General features: G+C 36.1%; 1 long non-coding RNA gene across 1 annotated transcript; it reads left to right on the top strand.

Annotated features, from left to right (window-relative positions):
• The first annotated feature begins 434 nt into the window (after positions 1 to 434).
• Positions 435 to 20,898, top strand: LOC139136077 (uncharacterized). Its single transcript, XR_011553093.1, has 3 exons — positions 435 to 807; positions 15,484 to 15,541; positions 20,121 to 20,898. It is a non-coding gene; the product is annotated as an uncharacterized lncRNA (long non-coding RNA).
• Positions 20,899 to 22,505: the final 1,607 nt, after the last annotated feature.

Raw genomic sequence — 22,505 nt, 5'->3', positions numbered from 1 at the left:
AACGCACGTTTTATTAGTAAAACGGGAACTTTCCTCCGTTTACTATGGAGAACCAGCCGGGGTAACAGCTGGGTCGGATCACAGCTATTTGTTTGTCATGTTATGCAACAGAAGGTATAAATATCAGCCTTAGCATTCTAAAGAATTGTACAATCCCTACATTTTCAGCACAGAGGTGAACAGAGCACAAATATCAGCACTTCGTGAATTAATGAATAAATCGTTTCACTGGTATTGCCATTGTCTCTTTGTGTTGATCACAAACTTAAATACTAAACACTAAGTTGCCCAGTATGTCGGTGCAATAGATTAAAATTAATACATGTAAATCTCCCTATCCTATGGCATCTCTCTTCGCCTCTCTCTCCCATGCACTGAATATTTTCATGTACAGCGCATGCGCATGCAAACTTCGAGCGCGAAAATATCTTATCAAGAGCAGTCAACTTGGTCAAGCAGAGACCTTTGTCTTTACAGTGTCGAGAATTGCCCGTTTCTTCTACGACTAAAATACCGACTTAGCCACTGTGGCAGGTGCCCTGGAGAATGCTTATCCACACAACCGAGTCCCGTAGGTGAGAGGCTGTTGCCCAGCGATGCACTACAGAGTGTTCAAAACCCGAAAAAAACTGTTCTCAATCTTTTTCTGAATCGCTTTCCAAAGATCACAGACTAAAGGCGGCCAGAACATTTCGAAATGCTACGCTCGTTTACAAGATCGCGATATGCCGTCGTCATTGTTCGACATCCAGGCATGTTGATCGCAACATGAAGATAGGTACTGATGGCTAAGGCTCGTGAATTATGGTAAGTACATTGTTTGTTCTTTTGATGAATGACAGTGCTGTCGTACAAACCACTCCAAACAAGGTTGTTACATTAGCTCTTTATGCTTGTTTCGGGATCATCTCAAATTGCACCGTTTAGAACCGCCTGGAGAAAACTGTCTGTCAAAAATCGCAAGGAGAAATTTAGATCAAATTAATGTGAAGAATTTCACGAACAAAGGAAGTGTCGTTTTCATCTCCCTTGGTTTTTGTACTGAATTTGATTCAAAAGATAAGTATTAATATTTAATGTTTTGAATGTCTTATAACAACACACTTTTGAATTAGAAATTATCGTGTACTATTCTACGTGGCATGTTTTATCTGGATCACGAATAGTAGTAACGGCGGGCTGTAAACAGCATTAGAGACAAAACTGAATCACTATAGTACGTAACTGTAGTGCCTGTGTTAACACACTGAAACTGGATCGACCCGCATGCCTAATTGGTCATAGACAGTTCCCGCCAATAAAGTCTATGATTAGGTCAACGTAGCAAAGTCTCCGTAACCAGGAAGGTCCTTCCCAAGTAAACACCCTTCGATAGGAAAACTTTTTCTGAATAGAAAGCCAGAGTAACAAATCGGAATTTCCAGACTTTCAAAAAAGTAATCAGTCTGCACGATAACCCGGCTTTTGAGGTGTGGCCGGTACCAGCGATTTGATTGGGTGTTGTAGGGTGATTGGCATGTGTGACATTATGTTAGAAACCATTTTCTTTAATGGGTGGGTTCAATCGCTAGGGTAAAAATAAAAATTAATTTTTTTCATCATATGAAGATATTTCACAATAATTTGATATTGTTCGTAATTTATTCAATTAAAATAATTATTTTCTTGATGATTTGAAGACGTTGACAACCTCAGTATGCACGAGTTCTATGACAGTTAAATTTCCCACCCTCCGCATAAATGGTTGACACTTCGACGGGATTGACCGCTGTCGATGCTACAACATCAAAACATTAGAACAAGAAACTCACATGGTTCTTAAAGTTACTGATCAAATTTAAAGCTAATGATGTTTCTAGAGTAGAAATAAAGATAGGTACAAACCGTACAAAAATGGCTTTGTTTGAACGAACCTACATTGAAAGGTCTAAATGTAGCGATCACATGAACTTCCCGACCGGTCCAACTACACGTCGACTGTCGTACTGTCAAGATTCGATGTCTAAAACACCAAAGAGCTGCTGTTTAGCCCCTGCTGATGTGTACCAGCCCCGAAAGAGTACTACCACATTTATAGAAAGCTACAAAATATGCGTCTCTTTTTACTCACAATTACTGAATCCTGTCTCAAAACTGTCATCCATATAATTTCCTGACGGGCAGTGTCACTGAGTGTGTGAATACCGGATACGATCATCGTTGCATGGACATACCACAGATGATCGTTGACACTCGCTGGAAAAACGACGGCTGGGACTATTATTTTGTTTGGTTTTACAGAGTGTAATGGGCACAGGTAAAGAGATATCGACTGATTACAGATATTGGAAGGTAAATTGCCTGTAGGGCAGTGACGGGCAGCAGTATGACCCTTTGATCTAACGTACATTTGCAACTTGTGACACTGCCTGCGATCGCAGACCAGCTGTGAGATCGACAGAAATTTTAGTTGTTGGGAATTTTTCAACAAATACGGGCTACCACAAGTTTACCTCTGAATGCAGTTGTAATTAGCAACCTATATTACATTACATTAATATAGAAAATGTGCTCATACGCCGACGAGTTATTCCGTATTGTGCAAGTTTTGTGCAGAATGAATGAGCACGCACGAGTGAGTAATACACGACAGCTTATTATGCATGACCTCATTATGTCTAGCCTCTAAACCAATAGGCGCAGCTTTGAGATGTCATGTGATACTATTCATGAGCATTTGTTTACAACATATGCGATTTTCCCGCCACGTCATTAGCCTGTGTTTTCTTGATTATCTACGCCTATTTTACCTTATTAAGGCATAGCTGATGAGTCATACTTTGAGGGTAATAATAATCAGCTAAGCTGCATTCAAGAAAGTGGAAAGGGATTGGCTAGTACCGGGCTTCGCGCCCTTACGACTGGGATTTGACATGTGTCAATCAATGGTTTTCCACTGCAAGTTCCTCGAAATCGTGTCAATCAGAGCAATTACCGACGAGGGGGCAAGCCCCCGATGAGTAACATGAAGTTGTATGTTGCCAGGAGCAAACCATTGCCGATTGGAGAGGTTTGCATTAGTCTGACGGTACTTAAGGTGGAACATAATCGGCTTGAAAATTTTAGGGTTTTTCATTGTTTCGCTCAAAAGTTAACTGTGCTGAGAACACATTTTAATGAACCACAGAAACGATTAATCATTTTTAAACAATTAGTAATACCTAAAGGCCTTATTTTTCATACTAAATTGTCTACATGATTTTTAGACCAAAAATTACAAAGTTTCAAAGAGAGGTCCTGTCAACCCCATAGAAAATGTACCCTCCATTTCTTCGTGCAGTGAGGTCACCAGCCGAGCGGGCGGAACTTTAGCACCCCTTTACCGTACTGTGGAAGCTATGCAAAAAGTGACACTTGCAGCCTTTTTCAAGCAGCGTCGTGCTCAACAGCAGGATTATGCCACAAAATTGACAAAATTTTCGTATTTTGCCCTATATTCACACACGTGAATTCGCTCCATTTCTGCCAACGATCGCGTGTCTAGTGACCCAGATGACTTTATTTTACGTTTACATTGACAATGGGGTACGTTTAATCGGCATAGTTTGGCGATTGTCTCTTTAGACCAAAAATTACAAGTTTTGAAAGTTGAGTTCGTTCAAAATCAAGTAATTTTAGCTACCCAATTGAAAATTGATAAAATTATATTTTAAAATATGTATATTGCCAAAAATTTGTCGACAATATTCTTCAGACCTATAGCCGACACTTACCATCTCAAAAACAGTGAAAATATACCTTAGTTTATGAGAAAACCGCGTCTTTATTTTGGCGATATTGCTGGCTTTTGTTTACTTTCAATGACGCCACTGAAAGACGCCATTCTTGCCTATATTACCCGTCATGCAATGGTACCGGAAAAGCCCGGTCGTCTTGCAGACTGAATACTAAAAGCACAAGTTATGTTTAAAAAGACACAAAGGATTTCTTTGACACTTTGCCAAGACACTATACGTCACTTATGGCCTCCGCGTCTCAGACCCACAGAATGCTAGGGCTGCGTTCCCAAAAAAACGGTTGGGCTGCGTTCACACAAAAAAACGGGGGGGGGGGGGGGGGGGGGCCTGGAGGAATTCAGGGGGGTTCGAACATTTTGGGGGTAGTAGAGGGGAACTTCAAAATTATGCTCTACCTGTAAGGAGGGACATGAAAATTGTTGGTTCCCTTTTGTGTTTACATTTTCCAATTCCAAGTTTTTGGAGATAATTCAATGAAAAATGAATACCATTTTTATGTCATCAAAATGTTGTAATGTTAGTAATAATTAACAAAATATAGAACCATTTTGTCATATTTCATGACTTTATCTCAAAAAAATCTAAACGTGTGATTTGTCGTAAAAAAACAAACTGGAGCCTAGTAGCAGGGAAGAAGCTGCAACTGTTAATGATTTATGCAATATTTCTATGCAATATAATATCTACAGTTTCTTGTTATCTCCCTACAGCATGCTCAAACACACACTATTTACTTTTTCGACAAAGCCTGTATGTATAAATATAAATATGTATTTTGTAATAATTTAATTGCAGTCCAGACGGACAGTCAGTTGCCAGTGATACAAATGCATGGTACACATACACAGGCTTTTTATAGCAAGCTGAATACTGGACAATTCAACATTCTGTAGGGAGTAGAACAGAACGCAGTTGTAAAACTGAACAAAAATATTGCCAAAATTTTCAAAATTAATACAGCTACTGCCTACGGGTAGTGTCACTGTCATTAATGCTCTGCTACTGCAGTGCCACTGTCACTGCATACCTGAACAGTGACAGAGATCGCTCTTACTCTGTTGTACATGGTAGTTAAAGAAGAGTTTGGGTCAAATGACGCTCATGACAGTGAAACATACTTGTACACAAGATCAGGCCAGAAAGCAACACATAGAAGAACACATAGAATTTTTTTAATTCTGGCAAATGAGAATAATCAAATATTAAAGAAAAAAGATGCTCGATTTTCTAAATTTCCATATTCTTGTTATAAAATGATACAGAAGTAAAAACGTTGAACAGTAAGGACTAACTTAAAAAGCAAAAATATGTGACCAAATGGAATTATTTATTTTTGAACCAAATTTGCAATTATTACACCCAAAAGTACAGAGATTAAAGTATTTATTTGATTGAATACATTACAACTTCGCCGATGCTAACTAGCCATGTATGCAACCCCGAAATTTCGGGGTTAGTTAATATGCTAAGCCGGTCGGAAGGTGTGAATCACGTACACATCGATAATACCAAAATCAAACGACTTGAACAGCATTTGCATGCAAGGCAGTGCGGAAACCGCGACTATTTCTCCTGTAAAGTTTGATTGAATCACCGTCCCTCCTGAATATTATTTTCGTCACAGTCCCTCTACAAGGGACTATGGTTTCGTGGTATTTTCGAATTCTGACACCACATGGCAATTGCGATGCGACATCGGTACAAAAGAACTAGAAAGACGCTTCATTGTACCAACACCTAGCACAAAAGCTGAAAATGGTCGAACGACGTAAGCACGGTCACTCCACAAAGGCGAGTGGAATGACCGTGGCGTGCAGACTTCGCTCGACTTCTACAGCTTGTAGACTTGACTGCGACTAAAGTTCACATTTTACAAGTATAACTTCCACTTTCTTTCGGTCCGTACTTATGACGACACAGCGGCAGCTGTATACCTTACCTCATCCCACCTCACAAGAAAAACAGAGACATTGTCTATGTATTCGACTCGAGTGCATTGCATCCTGATGTAGCCTCGCCAGTCACAATCGTTTTATCAAACGTTTTGAATCAGACAAGGACTTCCGTCAGAAGAAAATCGTAATGAAAATTTGTACCATTCTTGAGGTTGCTAATTCAGCAAACAACACAGGCGATAATTGTGATTGTCTTACAGTCTTCAAACACTCCCAGCAGAATATTTACATCAAGCAGTGGAGAACGAATTCAATTTTTAAATACTCCAAGTGTAGGTAAAGCTACATCCGAATCAAAAAATATAAAAATACAAAATTGAGAGTCCCTTGATGACGCCGATTTTTTTTTTATGCCGGTGATAATGAGGGGGCCGCGGGCCTCGAACGGAATGATGTTAAGTTAAAAAGGTTTTCGGTTCGGACTTTGATTTACTTGAATTTGTGGTGTTCGGACTCAGTATTTGCTGCATCAAAGGGTGTAAAGTGTAAGATGAACGCTCATGACTACGGTATTTACGAGCTAGTCATTAAACCACGGTGACTTCACCATAATTTTGAATCCTATATGCGGACGGCAGTGGATCACGTGGTCCATGCTGCTTATCTCTCGCCAAATGCCCTTGGCGAAAGGTTAGATCATGTTTTGTCTAAATAATGCATCAAAACATTGCAAAATTTGTTGAAACAACATTTGATGGACATTCATGATGGATTCATGTAGCTTGAAAAGGTGTCGAAATTATTCCTCTGGTAGTGATTCGCATGCTTTTTACAGAACTCGCTTTTATGTTGTTAGCCTTTTCTATTCAAATTAGATAAATATAATTATGCCAGCATAAGCTAGTCTAGTATTGATATTAGAGTCACCAAATCGCCGATAAATATCGGGTACATATCAGAGTTTTCACAGATCCGGCGTGCCGAGGCACGAGGCAAGTCATGCAAGTATCATCTAGTATCGATATTAGAGTCCCCAAATCGCCGAAAAAAATATCGGGTATCCTAAATATCGTCGATTTCACAGACGCGGCTTCCCATGGAACAACCGCAGTTCATTCTAGTATCGATACTTGCCCCTAAATCGTCAAACTTCAACTAGATAGTAAATATACGATATCTAAAAATTGTGCAAAGTCGCGCCTTCATAGTGAAACACTGCCGCTCTAAAGATATCCAACGTTTTATTCAGATCAGAAGGCATCAATGACCAACTGGGTTTAATCTCCGTTCCTGCTAAATTGAAACAATAGCATCTCGTTGGCGTGTACACATGGTAAAAATAATCTATCTTTATTTCTAAGTTTCTCGAAAGAAGTTCAGCATTGTAATAAAGTGAAACTTTGATCATGACACACTAAATTAATATCAAGAGATCGTTCGGAAAACGGGTAATGATTGGATGAGGTGATCATAGCCTGGTAGTTCCAGAAAATTATCTGATTACATCCACTCTCTCCCGTGGAAATTTGAAAAATTGAAATAATGTGCCTCGTAGTCGTTTTCGGGGCAAGGATATGGTGAACAGTAGGACGCTCGTTAGCTTCATTGCTTGTCAACAAGCAGAGGGTATGCAGGATCATAATGTCAGAAAATAAAATCTTCCGGGGGTGTTACTTTACTACATTGCAAGTTATTGATGCTATGCTCGGACATAGACCCTCGAGGGTCTATGGCTCGGAGAAGTGTTTGGGCATTCACAGAAGGTCGATCGACACTCTTTAGCAACAGTAAAATTGCGCACATGCACATGTCACTGATATGATATGAAAACCTAGCTTTAACTAATGTTTTACGGGTGAGAAGTGAGCCTTCACGATAAGTGCAGGTATAATGTGATTTCAAAAAATGGAAAAAAGTCCATGGAAATTTGCGGTGTAAATTTTCTTCTGTAGTACTGTTTGATGCGGACCATCTTTGGTGCAGTCAGCCAAAAATAAAGTCGTAGTCTTACACCATGGATCTAGAAACGGATCTGGCTCCATGCTTACACCGATACGTTGTACCGCTGTATAAGCCGCTGATGATCTATACACGTCTAGGTACACATAATCAGGTGCCAATGTACTCTTGCATTGCACGGCCAAAACCGGTATCGATTTATCAACGCGTGACAGTCCCTCCTCCAAGCAAGAGACGTCCTTTTCTAGCTCCATGGGTCAACCCATGGAGGTAATGGTCAGCCACAGTCCGTATCGTGTTGAGGAATTGAGGGTGAGCATATCATGGTCCGCATTGCCATAATGCTGGCCAGAAAATTCATCGTCAATAATCCCCTCATTAACTAATACTGTGAGCAAACTAACTTCATTTACACTTCGCCGCGAAATGCATACAGGTGGCGCTTTTCGCATCTGATTAACAGGCGTTAATAGGTGTCAAGTTAGCATCGGGGAAGTTGTAATGTTTTAACCTTCCACTATTGTCAATTTTGAGTAGCATCTCATTCGTATATGTCTTATAGATTTAAAACAAAATTTTGGTAGGTCACTGTGCAATATAGCAATTAGCCAGAATTCACAATTTGCCTACGCTCTAATGATTGTCATTTTGTGTGCTCTTTAGCAAGAGCAGTTGACCTGGCCAGAGTTGAATTAACTTAAGTTGGCTTTAAGACCAATAAATGATCTAAAAATATCACTGTTTGATTTAAATAACGCCCCTCATGAATACGACAATACAAAATGCAGATAGTGTTGAACACCGCTGAGCAGAACGGCGCATTACATATTTATTTTTTCTGCGCTCATATCATTTACAAATATGTGGGCCTGTGACAGTTGGTGGGGACTTGAAAATTTTTGACCACATAGAGGGGCATTTGAAAATGTTTTAGAGTACTTAGGGGGATCTGAAAAAAAAGATTTCAATAGAGGTTTCCTCCAGTTCCCTCCCCCAATCGTTATTTGTGAACGCAGCCCAGATTTTAAAAGTTTTAGGACAACTTCAAAATATTTTGGGGCATTTAAGTAATGGGAACAACATTTATTTTTATAATTGATCTTTGGTACCCATGCTGGTATGTACCAATTCTGATCAAATGTGAGCGACACCGTATCATTGCGGTATTTTTTTACAACAAATCACACACATTTAGATCGAGATAAAAGTCATGGAATCTGAAAAAATTGTTCTAGATTCTGTTAAATTATTAATAGCATAACAACAATTAGATGACATAAAAATAGAGACGATGTCACTGTTGCTCCCATATAGTAATTAAAACAAGCCAACAATTGTATGGAACATGGACATACATACAGACAGACTGACATACACAGATTGGCACAGAGTGATGACATAGTCCCTCAAGCGTGTCTTGGCCCATGGAGAGTGATAAAGATATGACGAACAGCTGAATGTAATGATAAAATTGTTAAATATAGGTCTACAGACACTCAGGCTGGATATGTAACGGCAATTGGATAAGTTTCTTTTCCTTTTCTACTTCTATGATAATTTTAAGACAATAAATCCACAAGGCAGTTTATGAATCAACAAATATGTTATCTTTTACAAGCACACAGCAAACTGTTCTTGATTTTTCAGTTACAATATTGTAACATAGACAGAAATACATAACATGCGTCTAATGTTTACGTTTGTTTTTGAGAAACAAATTTTTGACCAAAAAGGGCAAAAATTGCCCCCAGATTTCAAAATTTCAGATTGCAACCTAATTTCAATATACCATATTAACATTCAAAGCAATCAGACTGGTAAAGTTTGGGAAAAAAATTTGTTGACCAGAAATAAAGCAAATTGCCCACAAATACAAAATGCCGATTTCATCTTAATATCAAATTGAATATATTTTATTAATATAAACCCTTGGAACCTGTACACTAAATATCAAAGCGACCAGATCAGTAGTTTTTGGAGAAAAGTGTTTTGGGCAAAAAGGCAATAATTACCATAAAAATTAAAAAATTGCCTAACCTAACTTCAATACATTATATCGAAATAAATTTAAAATACCTGTATGCCAAATATCAAAGCTATCAGATAGGTAGCTTTGGTTAAAATTTTTTTTGACTAAAATTGTGAAAATTGCCCCAAAATTACAAATATGACGATATCAATACAATTTGTACCGACTGACGTCATCCTAAGGAACATGAATATTAACTTTCAGAGCGATCAGACGAGCGATTTCAGAGAACAAGAATTCTTGATTACCAGATATGAACTGTAAATGCTCACGTGTTTCATTATATATTGCAGTTATGTGTAAATTTTAACCTTTGCCACATGTTTGCAATTTCATTGAAATAATTATGATCAACATAATAAACAATATTCACCACAGATTAACTCTATAGGTCATTAAGTATTCAAATATGTAATTAGCTGAAATAAAAATAATTGATTTCTTTGACTGCTATCATTGTATCACCACTTTATATGGCAAGTGTAATTAATTGCCTTTGGTCAAGTCCTTCAAACTATATATTCCAAACTTTGAAAGCTCATTAGATATGCAAACTATAAATTAGCTGACATGAAAACTTAAGTGCGAAATGATTCCAATATTGGTATAACCAGGTATAATCATCAATGTACATAGCATGTTATGCCAACTTTGATCAAATAAATCCAAGTATATGTCCCTAATTAGGAAAGTTAATTAAATACACACATTAGGAATTTGCTGAAGCAAAAATGCTTAATGCTTTTCAATAATGTTAGCCTACATAATAGTATCTTTAATGTACATAGCAAGTTTCATCAATTTTGGTTATGTAAATTCAAATATATATCCCTAATTTCAAAAATTCATTAAATATGCAAATTAGGAGCTGGATGAAGTAAAAATGCTTAATGACTTTCAATAATGTCGTATCATAGCATCTTTAATGTACATAGCAAGTTTTGTCAACTTTGGTTTAGTCAATACAGATAAATATCCCTGATTATGAAAGTGCATTAAATATGCAAATAAGCAATTGGCTAAAGTTTAAATGCTTAGTGACTTTCAATAATGTTCTATCATAGTATCTTCAATGTGCATAGCCAGTTTCATCCACTTTGGTCTCGTCAAATCAGATAAATACCCCTAATTAGGAAAGTTCATAAAATATGCAAATTATTAATTGGCTGATGTAAAAATGCTGAATTATATTTAATAATGTTCTATCATAGTATCTTCAATGCACATAGCAAGTTCCATCTATTTTGGTCATGTAACTTCAAATATATATCCTTAATTTCAAAAATTCATTAAATATGCAAATTGGGATTTGGATGAAGTAAAAATACTTAATGACTTTCAATAAGGTTAAATCATAGTATCTTCAATATGCATACCATTTTCGTCAATTTTGATCGAGTAAATTCAGATATATACTCCTAATTAGGAAATTTCATTAAACATGCAAATTAGTAATTATCTTTCACGTCACCCCTTATTATCTTTCAAAGCTGATATATCTTGGTGTGATCAACATTTGTAGCGAATCTCATCAAATTGTGTGCGGTCGATGTCAATATATATCATTTTTTCTAAAATCATTAATTATGCAAATGAGCAAAAAGTAAGCAAGCCACACCCACCAAAACTAATCAGTTCTTGCCATTTGCAAACTAAATCTATGTACCAGATTTGATTCTGATCGATGAGCCATTTTGAGATATTGAGTACAGAGACAGACAGACAGACAGACAGGCAGACAGACACACAGATAGACAGACATCGCTGCGACATATGCCCACGTGTGTCAACACGTGAGCAAAAAATCGGAATTCCTCTAAATATACAAACATGCAAATTTCACCCCCTTGTCTGAGTTTTAGCATAATTTTGGCACTGACATGTTCATTCGAACAAAATCACACCTCCACCCCTAGGTACACCTGTACACCAAATACTACACCAAATACTAAGATGGCAGCCATTGTGGTTTAGGAGTTTTTGACATGGACAGACTAACAGACATACATACATACACACCGATGCCATTTTTCCACCTTATAAGAAAACATCCCATTTGCATATATACATATGCATATATGGGAGCTAAACATGGTATTCATTTTTCATTGAATTACCTACAAAATTAGGGAATTGGAAAATGTGAAACATAAAGGGAATCAAAAAATATACAAGCCGCTTTTTGGCAGGTATCGCAAGCTGGTAGATTTATACAATATCTCTCTTCGACAAATGATCGCTGATGGCATCGGTGACATTGGGCGTTAGTTAGTGACCACTACCTATCTTACTTACAGATTGATACATGGCGGGTGCCACACGTGGGGCAGGAGGCGCTTACTATTTTTGAAACACCTGACATCACTTCTCTGTCTTCTGGCCGGAGGTCAATATACCGGTATATCTTTCTTTCATGAATTTGACTTTGTTTGTGTACCGTCTATTTACTGTACATGTGCATCTCTAATCTGTGCTGTTTTGTGTCTATGTTTACAACTATAGTCTTACAAATTCTGACCTAGTGTTATTGGATTATGGATTGGTATGATTGCGATTATTTCTCCCCTACAGGTAGAGCAAAATTTTCAAGTTCCCCCTTCTACTACCCCAAAATTTTCGACCCCCTTGAATTCCTCCATCCCCTAACCGTTTTATTGTGAACGCAGCCTAAATATACAAAGTAAACAAAGCAATAGTGTGGTGACTGGTGCAGTATACGAATCCGTGGCACTTTGCGGCCAGTCCATTATCTAATTTAGGTATTGCATTAGAAAATAGAATGAAGGGTAATTATCAAATTCCAAATATTTCAGGCGAGTAGATTGAGGGCATTTGGCCCTTTTCTAAGTATATTAGTCTAAGATTTTGCCTCAAGTTAAAGTGTGAGAAATAGGTAAAAAACCTTGTGAGGATGGTCATTGTGGCCAATCATAATTTTGCTTGCAAAGCTTCATTAAAATTTGATTCCTATCTTTTTCAACATTATGTTTAGCTCATACCAATTTATTTTGCTTTTAACTTTCCAAAAGTCGTTTGTCAAATCGCATTTCAATTTATCGATGCGATGCTGAAAAGCAAATCAAAAATCAATCCAAATCCTAATTTGCATTCGAGTTTAGACGTGGTCTATTGCGATCCCCCCTGACGTAAATGATGGACACCTCAAAACAGCCAAACAGATTGAACTAAACAGTGATAAGGGGACGATTGACAAATCACTTAAATATTTAAAGAAAGTTATACTTTTCTTTGTCAATGTTTTTTAATCGCATTGAATTTTCGGTAGCTGTCAAACGTGCTTTCACTGTCCAACCAAATAGTAGTCTAGGTAGCAACATGATGAATGGTCATCAGCAGTGCAGCGAATTTCATGGCGTTTGTACGGAGGGATACCAAACCAATCTTGTCAGATTGGGTCGAAACTTTGCATGCAGGTTCCTTTAGGTATTTTAAATTTGGTGTTTACAAATTTGGATGAAATTTGAATATTTCTTTTTTATTGCCCCAATAATAAGGGGTAGTCTTTTCAGGTTTTAGTCAAAAGATTTTTCTGAAATCACTTTTACGATTGCTTTGAAAGTTGGTGAACATGTTTCTTAGGATGACCTCAGTCAAGTTTATACAAATTGAATTGAAATTTTAATGTGTAATATTGAGGCAATTTTGTCCAAATTTTGGTCCTTTTTTATCGAAAAACAACTGATCTGATAGCGTTGATATTTTGTATACAGGTTCCTAAGGTTTATCAAAATCTGATGTATTCAAATTTAGTTGAAATCTGCAATTTTGTATATTTGGGGCACTTTTAGCTATTATAGACTATAGTCTATAGTAGCTATTGGGATGGGTATTCGTCCAGCGTTCGTCGTAAGTATGTATGTTTGTTTGTGTGTATGTCCGTTTTGAGGCGTCCGTCACTCAAATGCCTTGAAGAACCGCAGTACTTAATGATTTGACATTTGATATGTAGATAAAAAATATGATTTTGAGAAACTGTCTTTTTTAATTTTTTGACATTGTTAAAAATTTGCAAATAAGCGCCAAAAAAGGCGTTTTTGGTAAAAAATCTTCTTCATCTTCAAACCACTGGTCGGACAGCTTTGTGTTTTGGTATACAGGTCCCCAGGGATAACCCAACTCAGGTTTGTTCTAATTGTGATAAAATATGCAAATTTGTATTTTTAAGGAATTTTTTTGTCATTTTTGGTCAAAAATTTATTTCACCAAAACCGCTCGTCTGACAGCTTTGATATTTGGTATCCGTGTTCCTACAGATAAACTAAATATTATATATTGAATATATGACGAAATCTGCAATTTTGTATATTTGGTGCAATTTTGCCATATTTGGTCAAATGATGTGTTTCTCGATCAAAAATATTTGGTATAAAGGTGCCTAGGGATTGTTTAAGTGTGATATATTGAAATTTGTTGAAATCTTCAATTTTGTATTTTTAGGTCAATTTTTGCCATTTTTGGTCAAAATATATGTTTCTCAAAAGGTTTTCGCTTGGAAATTTCCCCATTTGTCTATGATACTGCAATACTTGTTTAACTTGGTGGCAGTTTGAGACATACCATTATCATGGAGATGTGGCAGCATCATTAACAGTGGAAGAAAGAATGCCCATTCTTACATGTTACCTTTACCTGTTGTGCGATGATTGACCTTAGAGAAACCAGATATTGTCTACATAAATTCTATGCAGTACAATAAATATTGTAAGAGGACACCTCTATTTTATATAAGGCAGATTGTATCACTAGGTATGATATACAAGGTTGCATGGTATTGCCTAACTGTGTGTGATCAACAGTTGCCAACGTTTACTTCAATGGACAGTCCAAAATAATTTTTCAAATGCACTTGAAAAATAATCGCAATCACAAGCTCAAGGTCCGTAAAATCCATTGAAGATTGTGTATACACTCACTCTGGCTTGCCACGTGTAACCAAATGTGAGCACGGTGTCACTTTGACGCTATGTTTATTCAAAAGTATTTTTCTCAAAAAGTACTCATCTGATGGCTGTGGTTTTAATGACAGGTCTGTAGGACTTATCGTTGTATGATATTCTGATGAAGTCTGCAAGTTTGTATTTTTGTGCAAATGTTTGCATTTAGCGTCGAAAAATTTTTGTTTTTCAAAAGACTACTTGTCTGATAACTTAGGTATCTTGTAGACATGTCCTTAGGAATGATCTAAGTTTGATATGTTTAAATTTGATGAAATCTTCAGTTGTGTATTTTTTGCAATCATGTTTGGCATTTTGGGTCAGGCCATCCTGAAGTGAGCTAACAAAGATTTCCACCTTATTCATCAACGCATGTGTCACAAATAGCTATTCCGCCTCATCGTTATTCAGTTGACCTCTATCAGTTGTAAGGTCGCTTTGAAAGTCGACTGTAACTCAAACCACATCACAAACATAGATATAGAAGACAACATATTGTGTTTTAATGCTAAGGGATATACCCTGTGCTCATTGTTAGGAAAAATGATGCCCATTTAAAATTATTGTCAACTGGCACTCATCTATCAATTGCAGAGGATGAACAGGGGAAATAAGATTGAAAATAAACTTAAATCTTTTTACTAACTTGATTTTGTCCAATAGCTAACACTAACACCAGGCAAGCCATTTCTACCCAGATCAAAAGAGAAGCAAATAAATATGATAAAGTGTTTGATATGTTAAATCTTCAACATTAAAATTGTAACCATGTGGGAATGTGATATGTAACTGTCTACAATTGCAACTTGGCCCTCTTAGATTTATTTGATCACACATTTGATGTGTCTCAAACTGCTCTTTCTCCCCAGAAGAACAACATTGCTGTGAAGCTTCAAGCCAAAGAAAAGAAAACAAGATTTTGATAAGGTAAGGTAAATTGCACAATTCAACATACAGTCGACAGGCTAGGAAATGTTTCAGATGATAACAAATGAGCTTTTGTAGCTCCAGTCTTACAAATGCAAGAAACAGTTTGTTAGTCCTCACGGACACCGTCCGGGGGATTTACAGATTTGGTCATATCCGTGCGTCCGTGTGCCCGTCCGTCCATTCGTTCATGCAGATATCTCAGAGATGCCCAGAGTTATTTTATTCAAACTTTGTACAAGGATAATTTGTTCTGCGATCCAATCCTGTATGGCTTTGTTACGGCCATTTTATTGAGAAATTGGAACAATTACATTTTGTAAAAGAGCTCTGTTTGTAGAGTAGATGCACTTAATTTCATGAAACTTTGTGAGATTTTTTCTGCACAGAGCTCTGATAGCACACAATGGGATATATCAGCATTGAATCATTTAATTTCTAAATTGCATATTTGATGAATTTTTGTAATTAGGGTGATATGTCCAGAAATACTGCAGCGAATTTCATGAAACTCGATTCAGATCTTATGGCATAGTCCCATATAAGTTTGCAAAGACACTTGGCAAGCTTATAAAAATTAATTGCTAATTTGCATATTTAACAAACTGTCCTAATTGTCCTAATTTCCAGAACCACTGCATCAAATTTGATGAAATATGGTACAGATCTTGATCTTTGAGAACTGTAATACCGTATGACGACATTACGCGATATTATGTCAATTAATTGCTAATTTGCTCATTTGATGATCTTTTGTAATTAGTGTGATATGTCTAGAAATGTTGCATCAACCACGAAACGTGGCACTGATTTTTGAATTTTTGGAGGTTTAATGGCATGCAATAAATTTTTGTAATTGGAATGATATATCAAGAAATTATTCATCAATATTTAGAACACTTGGTTTAGATGTTGAGCTCATATTGCTTTAACATTTCATTGAAGACAATTATCAGTCTCATTCAAATTAATTGCTTATTAGCATATTTAATGATCTTTCCTAATTTGTTGGTTTGTCCAGAAACAGTGTATCAAATTTAATGTCTTGTTACAAATGTTGATCTTTTAGTACTGTTATACTGTGCGAAGACATCAAGCAGTACCATGTCAAATGATTGCCAATTTGTATATTCGATGATCTTTCATAATTAGTATATTTCTAGAAAGGCTGTATTAAATTTGATGAAATATGGTACAGAAGTTGATCTCCAAGTGGTGTTATGGCATGAAAATATATGTAGAAGTATCACACCAGTTAACTGCTGATTTGCATATTTAATTAATTTTCGTAAGTCAGCTGGTATAGCTCATCAAATTTCATGAAACTTGGTACAGATGTTAACCTCACATTGGTTTATTTGTGGAGAAAGACACTATGCACTGTCATGTTTATTAATATTTATTAGTCCCCACGGACACCGTCCTGGGGGACTTGTAGGTTTTGTCATGTCTGTGTGTCAGTGCATCCATCCGTCCGTCCGTTCACGCCGATATCGCACAGATGCCTGGAGCGATTTCATTCAAACTTGGTACAAGGATTACTTCGTATGTCATACATATGCAAGACGATTTGTTTTGTAATAAGATTCAAGATGGCCGCCAGGCGGCTATTTTATTACAAGTTTTTTATGTACAGAGTCATAATTCTGGCATATCTCAACTGATTTTATTCAAAGTTTGTACAAGGACATTGATCTATATCATACATATGCACGTTGATTTGTTTTGTGATACGATCAAATATGGCTGCAGTGCGGCTATTTTGTAACAATTTTTTCATGTACAAAGCCATAATGCGGGCATATCCAAACCGATTTTATTCAAAGTTGGTACAATGACATTGACCTATGTCATACATATGCATATTGATTGTTTTTGCTATACAATCAAATATGGCCGCCAGGCGGCCATTTCATTACGATTTTTACATAGCCATAACTCAGACATGTTTCACCAATTTTATTCAAAGTTGGTACAAGGCGGGGGGGGGGAGGTTGACCTATGTCAAAAATATGCATGCCGTTTTGTTTTGTGATACGATCCAATATGGCCAGCAGGCAGCCATTTTATTACGATTTTTTATGTACAGAGTCATAACGCAGACATGTTTCAAACGATTTTATTCAAAACTGGTACAAGGACATTGACCAATGTCATAGATATGCATGTCAATTTGTTTACGATACAATCCAATATGGCTACCGAGCGGCCATTTTGTTACAATTTTTTAATGTATAGAGCCATAACTTAGACATTTATCAAGCAAATGTATTCAAAGTTGGTACAAGGAGATTGACTAATGTCATACATATGCACGTCAATTTGTTACGTGATATGATCCAATATGGCTGCAGTGCGGCCACTTTGTTACGATTTTTTCATGTTCTGAGCCATAATACTCAGACACATCTCAACCGATTTTATTCAAAGTTGGTACAAGGACATAAACCTATGTCATACATATGTATGTCAATTTGTTTCATGAAATGATCCAATATGGCTGCATGGCAGCCATTTTGTTACAATTTTTCGTGTCCTGAGCCAAAACTCAGGGACATCTTAACCGATTTCATTCACCGATTTTATTCAAACTTAGTATAAGGACATTGACCTATGTCATACATATGCACATTGATTTTGTTTTGTGATATGATCCAATATGGCCGCCGTATGGCATTTTTTCCCGGATTTTTAATGTCTGGAACCATAACTCAGACATGTATCAAGGGAATTTATTCAAAGTTGGTAAGAGGACATTGGGTTATATTATATATATGTACGTCGATTGGTTTCACGATATGGACCAGTATGGCCACTGGGTGGCAATTTTGTTATGGTTGTTTCATGTCGAGAGCCATTACTCTGGCAAGTCTCAACTGATTTTATTCAAAGTTGGTACATGGACATTGACTTACTGGTATGTCATACATATACGTGTTGATTTTTTAAGCAGTAAGATCAAATATCGCTGCGTGGTGGCGATTTTGTTACGATTTCTCATGTTCAGAGCCATAACTCAGACATATTTCCACCAGTATCATTCAAAATTGGTACCAGGACAATTACCTATTTCATACATATGCTCGTCAATTTGTTTCACGTCATGTAGCAGTATCATATCAATTATTGAAGTTTCGTAATTAGGCTGATATGTCAAGAAATACTGCATCAAATTTCATGAAACTTTGTACAGATGTTAAGCTAACATTGCTGTAACATTAAAAAAGACATTTATCAGTGTTATTTCAATTAATTTGTAATTGCATATGTTATGAACTTTCCTAATTTGAGTGATATATCCACAAATGAATACAATGTCAAATTTGATGAAACGAGATACAAATGTTGATCTCATAGAGTTGTAAATACTTCATCAAACTTTATGAAATACCGGGTATGGTACCGGTGATAATCTGTTAGTGTTAGGATAGTATGCAAAATGTTTTGCAACATTCTGTTCATTAATTCCTAGTTGACTCATTAGGATGGTGGCCTACATTGGTTTTATGTTTTCATCACCATGGAACTCATTCTTGGCCATTGAGCGCCATCTGTATCAAAGTATTTTTATCACAGACCTCACAAATGAAGAGGACTCTATCCTCTCTGAGGACTTGTAATCAAAGTACCCATTAACAAGGGGGGACTGTGTCATCAACGATGACTTGTTTAAGTATGTAATGAACTTGCCTAATTTGAGTTATGTCTATAAATGCTTCATCAAATTAGATGAACTTTGTACAGATATTATCTCACAGTGTTGTAATACAATTCATTGACACTTGGTTGTATTGTTTATGAAATGTGGTTCACGTGATAGTCAGTCAGTGTTTCAATAGAATGCAAAAATATTTCGAAACATCTTCTCGATTAATTACTATTTTAATTATTTAATGTCCTTTTATAATTAGGATGGCAACCCCACATTTGTTTAACGTTTTCACCACAATGGAACTCATTTTAAATGACAGGCCCAATTAATAAATAGGATTCTATCTGCTAAGCACCTGTGATCAAATTACATTACCCATTAACAAGTGGGGATTGTGTCATCAACGATGACTTGTTGAGCTTGGAACTGCAATAAAATGCCGAGCTTCCAAAACAATGAAAAAAATAAAGAGAGAAGTATATTTCTGGCAAGAAATTTATGAAAACTATTTTGCACAAAATTATACATATACCTTAAGCTAAATCGTCACGCACCCCTCTACTAACCACAAAATGTTTCAACCGCCGGCATTCCTCCAGCCCCCTCCCCAGTATTTGTGAATGTAGCTTATCTTGTCAAATTTTACAAATGGCATAAGGAGACCTATGTTAGTTCATATGTTTATTGTATGAATGTTGTCCTTGTGTCCCATAAAAATTTAGTTTGTATTCATTGCAAGATCACTTAAAATTGAATCCGGAAAAACCTTACCCAGGTGCATTATTACCCAGGTGTATTATAAATATCACGACTGAAATAAAAACATGTTCAAACTAACCTATAGAACTATGAAAGATACAAAAGACATACGACATCGTGCATGTAGTTCTTCAATTGCCATTATTCATTATTTCTTTCTCTCCTCAGGTACAATACATGATGAACAATAAATATGGATATGAGACAGAGAATGTTCTTACCTCAAAGATGAGCTGTGCTAATGGAGAGGGACATATATTGAGCAGAAACTATCATCGCATGTTCTTACTGAGAAATCTGTCCAGCTCACTACTCTTTCAAAGAGTAATCGGCAAAGGCAAACAATATTTTAATTTTTAAAGTTCATATTTAAAGATCAGTGAATGACAGTGACGTTTTCTAATTACTGTTGGTAATAATGTCAAGTGCTTTGAAATGGCCTACTCAAAACAGCCTTCGTATCAGTTGTGAAGATATACTTGACATAATCTTATTATTATTTTTTCCTTGTTTAAATAAACTCTTTGTACGTTTGTTTTTAGACAGTTTGTCAGAACGGTATTAACATTATTACAACATTTAAAGAATACAGTTTTGCTGCATTTTCATGATGTGATATTGGTCTTGATGACCTTGTTTGTTACAGAGGCGTTAACAAGTTCAATATATTCGGGCAATTAATAAGTACTTAGGAATTCTCAGTCAGCTGTATCTAAATATGCCTTCATTTGCCACCAAAATATTCATTGCAAATCTAACAAACGAAAAAAGAGATTGGATAACACTCATTATACGTAAATGTGGTAAAAATTCAATGTTTTTTTTCGTTTCTGTCTATAGTGATCTACCATAAGAGGAAACCAAAAGTAAAAGAAAACATTTTGTTTTGCACTGTGTAACGGTATTTTCTATTTTATGAGATTTACTCTTTGAATAGCTTAATTTTTTGAACAGAAAAATAAAAATAACGTCTGAATCTATGTATAAATATGTGTCTCTGGATGTTTTATTAACTGCCGCACTTAATTTTGTAATGCCCTTCAAATGTTTACTTGCATTAAAGTAATGTGTCATTATTTATTTGCTCTACTATCAAATATGATTGCATCAATAGGACAATATCGAATAGGCTAATGTTATGTGAACGAATTGAAAAATTATTTTTCAATGTCAGAAATTTTGCATGGAATGAGAACTCTCATATTCTTAAGAGAAACGGAACCAAGAAATTAAGAGATATCAGTACTGCGAGCACTTTTGTATGTGCCAGTAGGAAAGTTACAGTAGGGGTCAAAAGATGAATTGCCTGCCAGCTAAAATCACTCCTATAAAATATATATTATTCACCCTAATAACTCTTTGATCAGTGCCCAGCAATATACATCTTGAGCCACCCATGACGAGAGACCGAATTGTGATGTTGTCTAATTAATTCCCGTTCTACTGGATTAAATAATGGTGCTTGTGTACATTTTATGCCATCTCTGCGTTTACAGTTAGGGATATTCTGAGTAAAAATATGATAATCATCTCATCAAAATTATTGGTAGAGGTCAAGCTGATAATATTAACGGCAATATTTCTAGAGGTAAAACATACTGTGCATTTCCTAATGGCCATTAATGTGATGTTGAGTAATACACTGACATATATTCTAGCTGGAGTAAACAAAACTGGCCAGTTATGTAACCGGTGAATTGATACGGTCAGTGTTGTAAACAGTGATTAGATAGTGGCTGTTAATGCAGCCATTGAGCCAATACTGGCCATTTATCTGGCCATAAGAGCAATTTAAAACTGAATGCATTTGAAAAGTGAAAGCATGATATAATTGTTTTTTGCATATTTTTATAGCACATGATAGGGAGTAATACAATTCACACTCAAAGTTATCAAACCAGATGTGAGTCAAAAAAAAAAATGAAAATTCCAAACGGAATCTGGAAGTGTTATATATATATATATATATATATATATATATATATATATATATATATATATATATATATATATATATATATATATATTATATATATATATATATATATATATATATATATATCACATGAACTGGCCCGTATCTCCACCTGTGTGACGTACACCAGCACAGATAAGAAATCCGTATTACCCCTGTTGTACGTCATCCAGCCGGTACTATTTTCAGTCTCGAGATACGGCATCCCCCCCACAACAGTTTTGACTGCGTTCGCTTACCCTTGAAAAGCCCTGCACATTTTCATATACACTGCTTGTATTTTATTGAATAACATGAAAATATGGCGTCGTTTAATCAGCTTGTTCAGAATTTGAAAGTAAAGTGTTCAACTCAAAATTCAACTTTTATTCCATTTTCCCGGGTACAAATGAACGCGGTCATTCTAGTGTCGTCTACTATCGATATAGAGTCCCCAAATTGCCTATAAACATGGAGTAAATATCGGCGATTTCACAGATCTGGCGTACCGAAGCACAAGGGCCACTCCATGCATGTCTGATAGATAATCATAAACAAATCACCACACCTTGCAATGTCATGTATCTTTCTTTTTATTC

This window comes from Ptychodera flava, chromosome 7 (assembly GCF_041260155.1).
Source record: "Ptychodera flava strain L36383 chromosome 7, AS_Pfla_20210202, whole genome shotgun sequence".
NCBI lineage: Eukaryota > Metazoa > Hemichordata > Enteropneusta > Ptychoderidae > Ptychodera > Ptychodera flava.
This window is presented reverse-complemented; position numbering and strand designations above follow the sequence as displayed.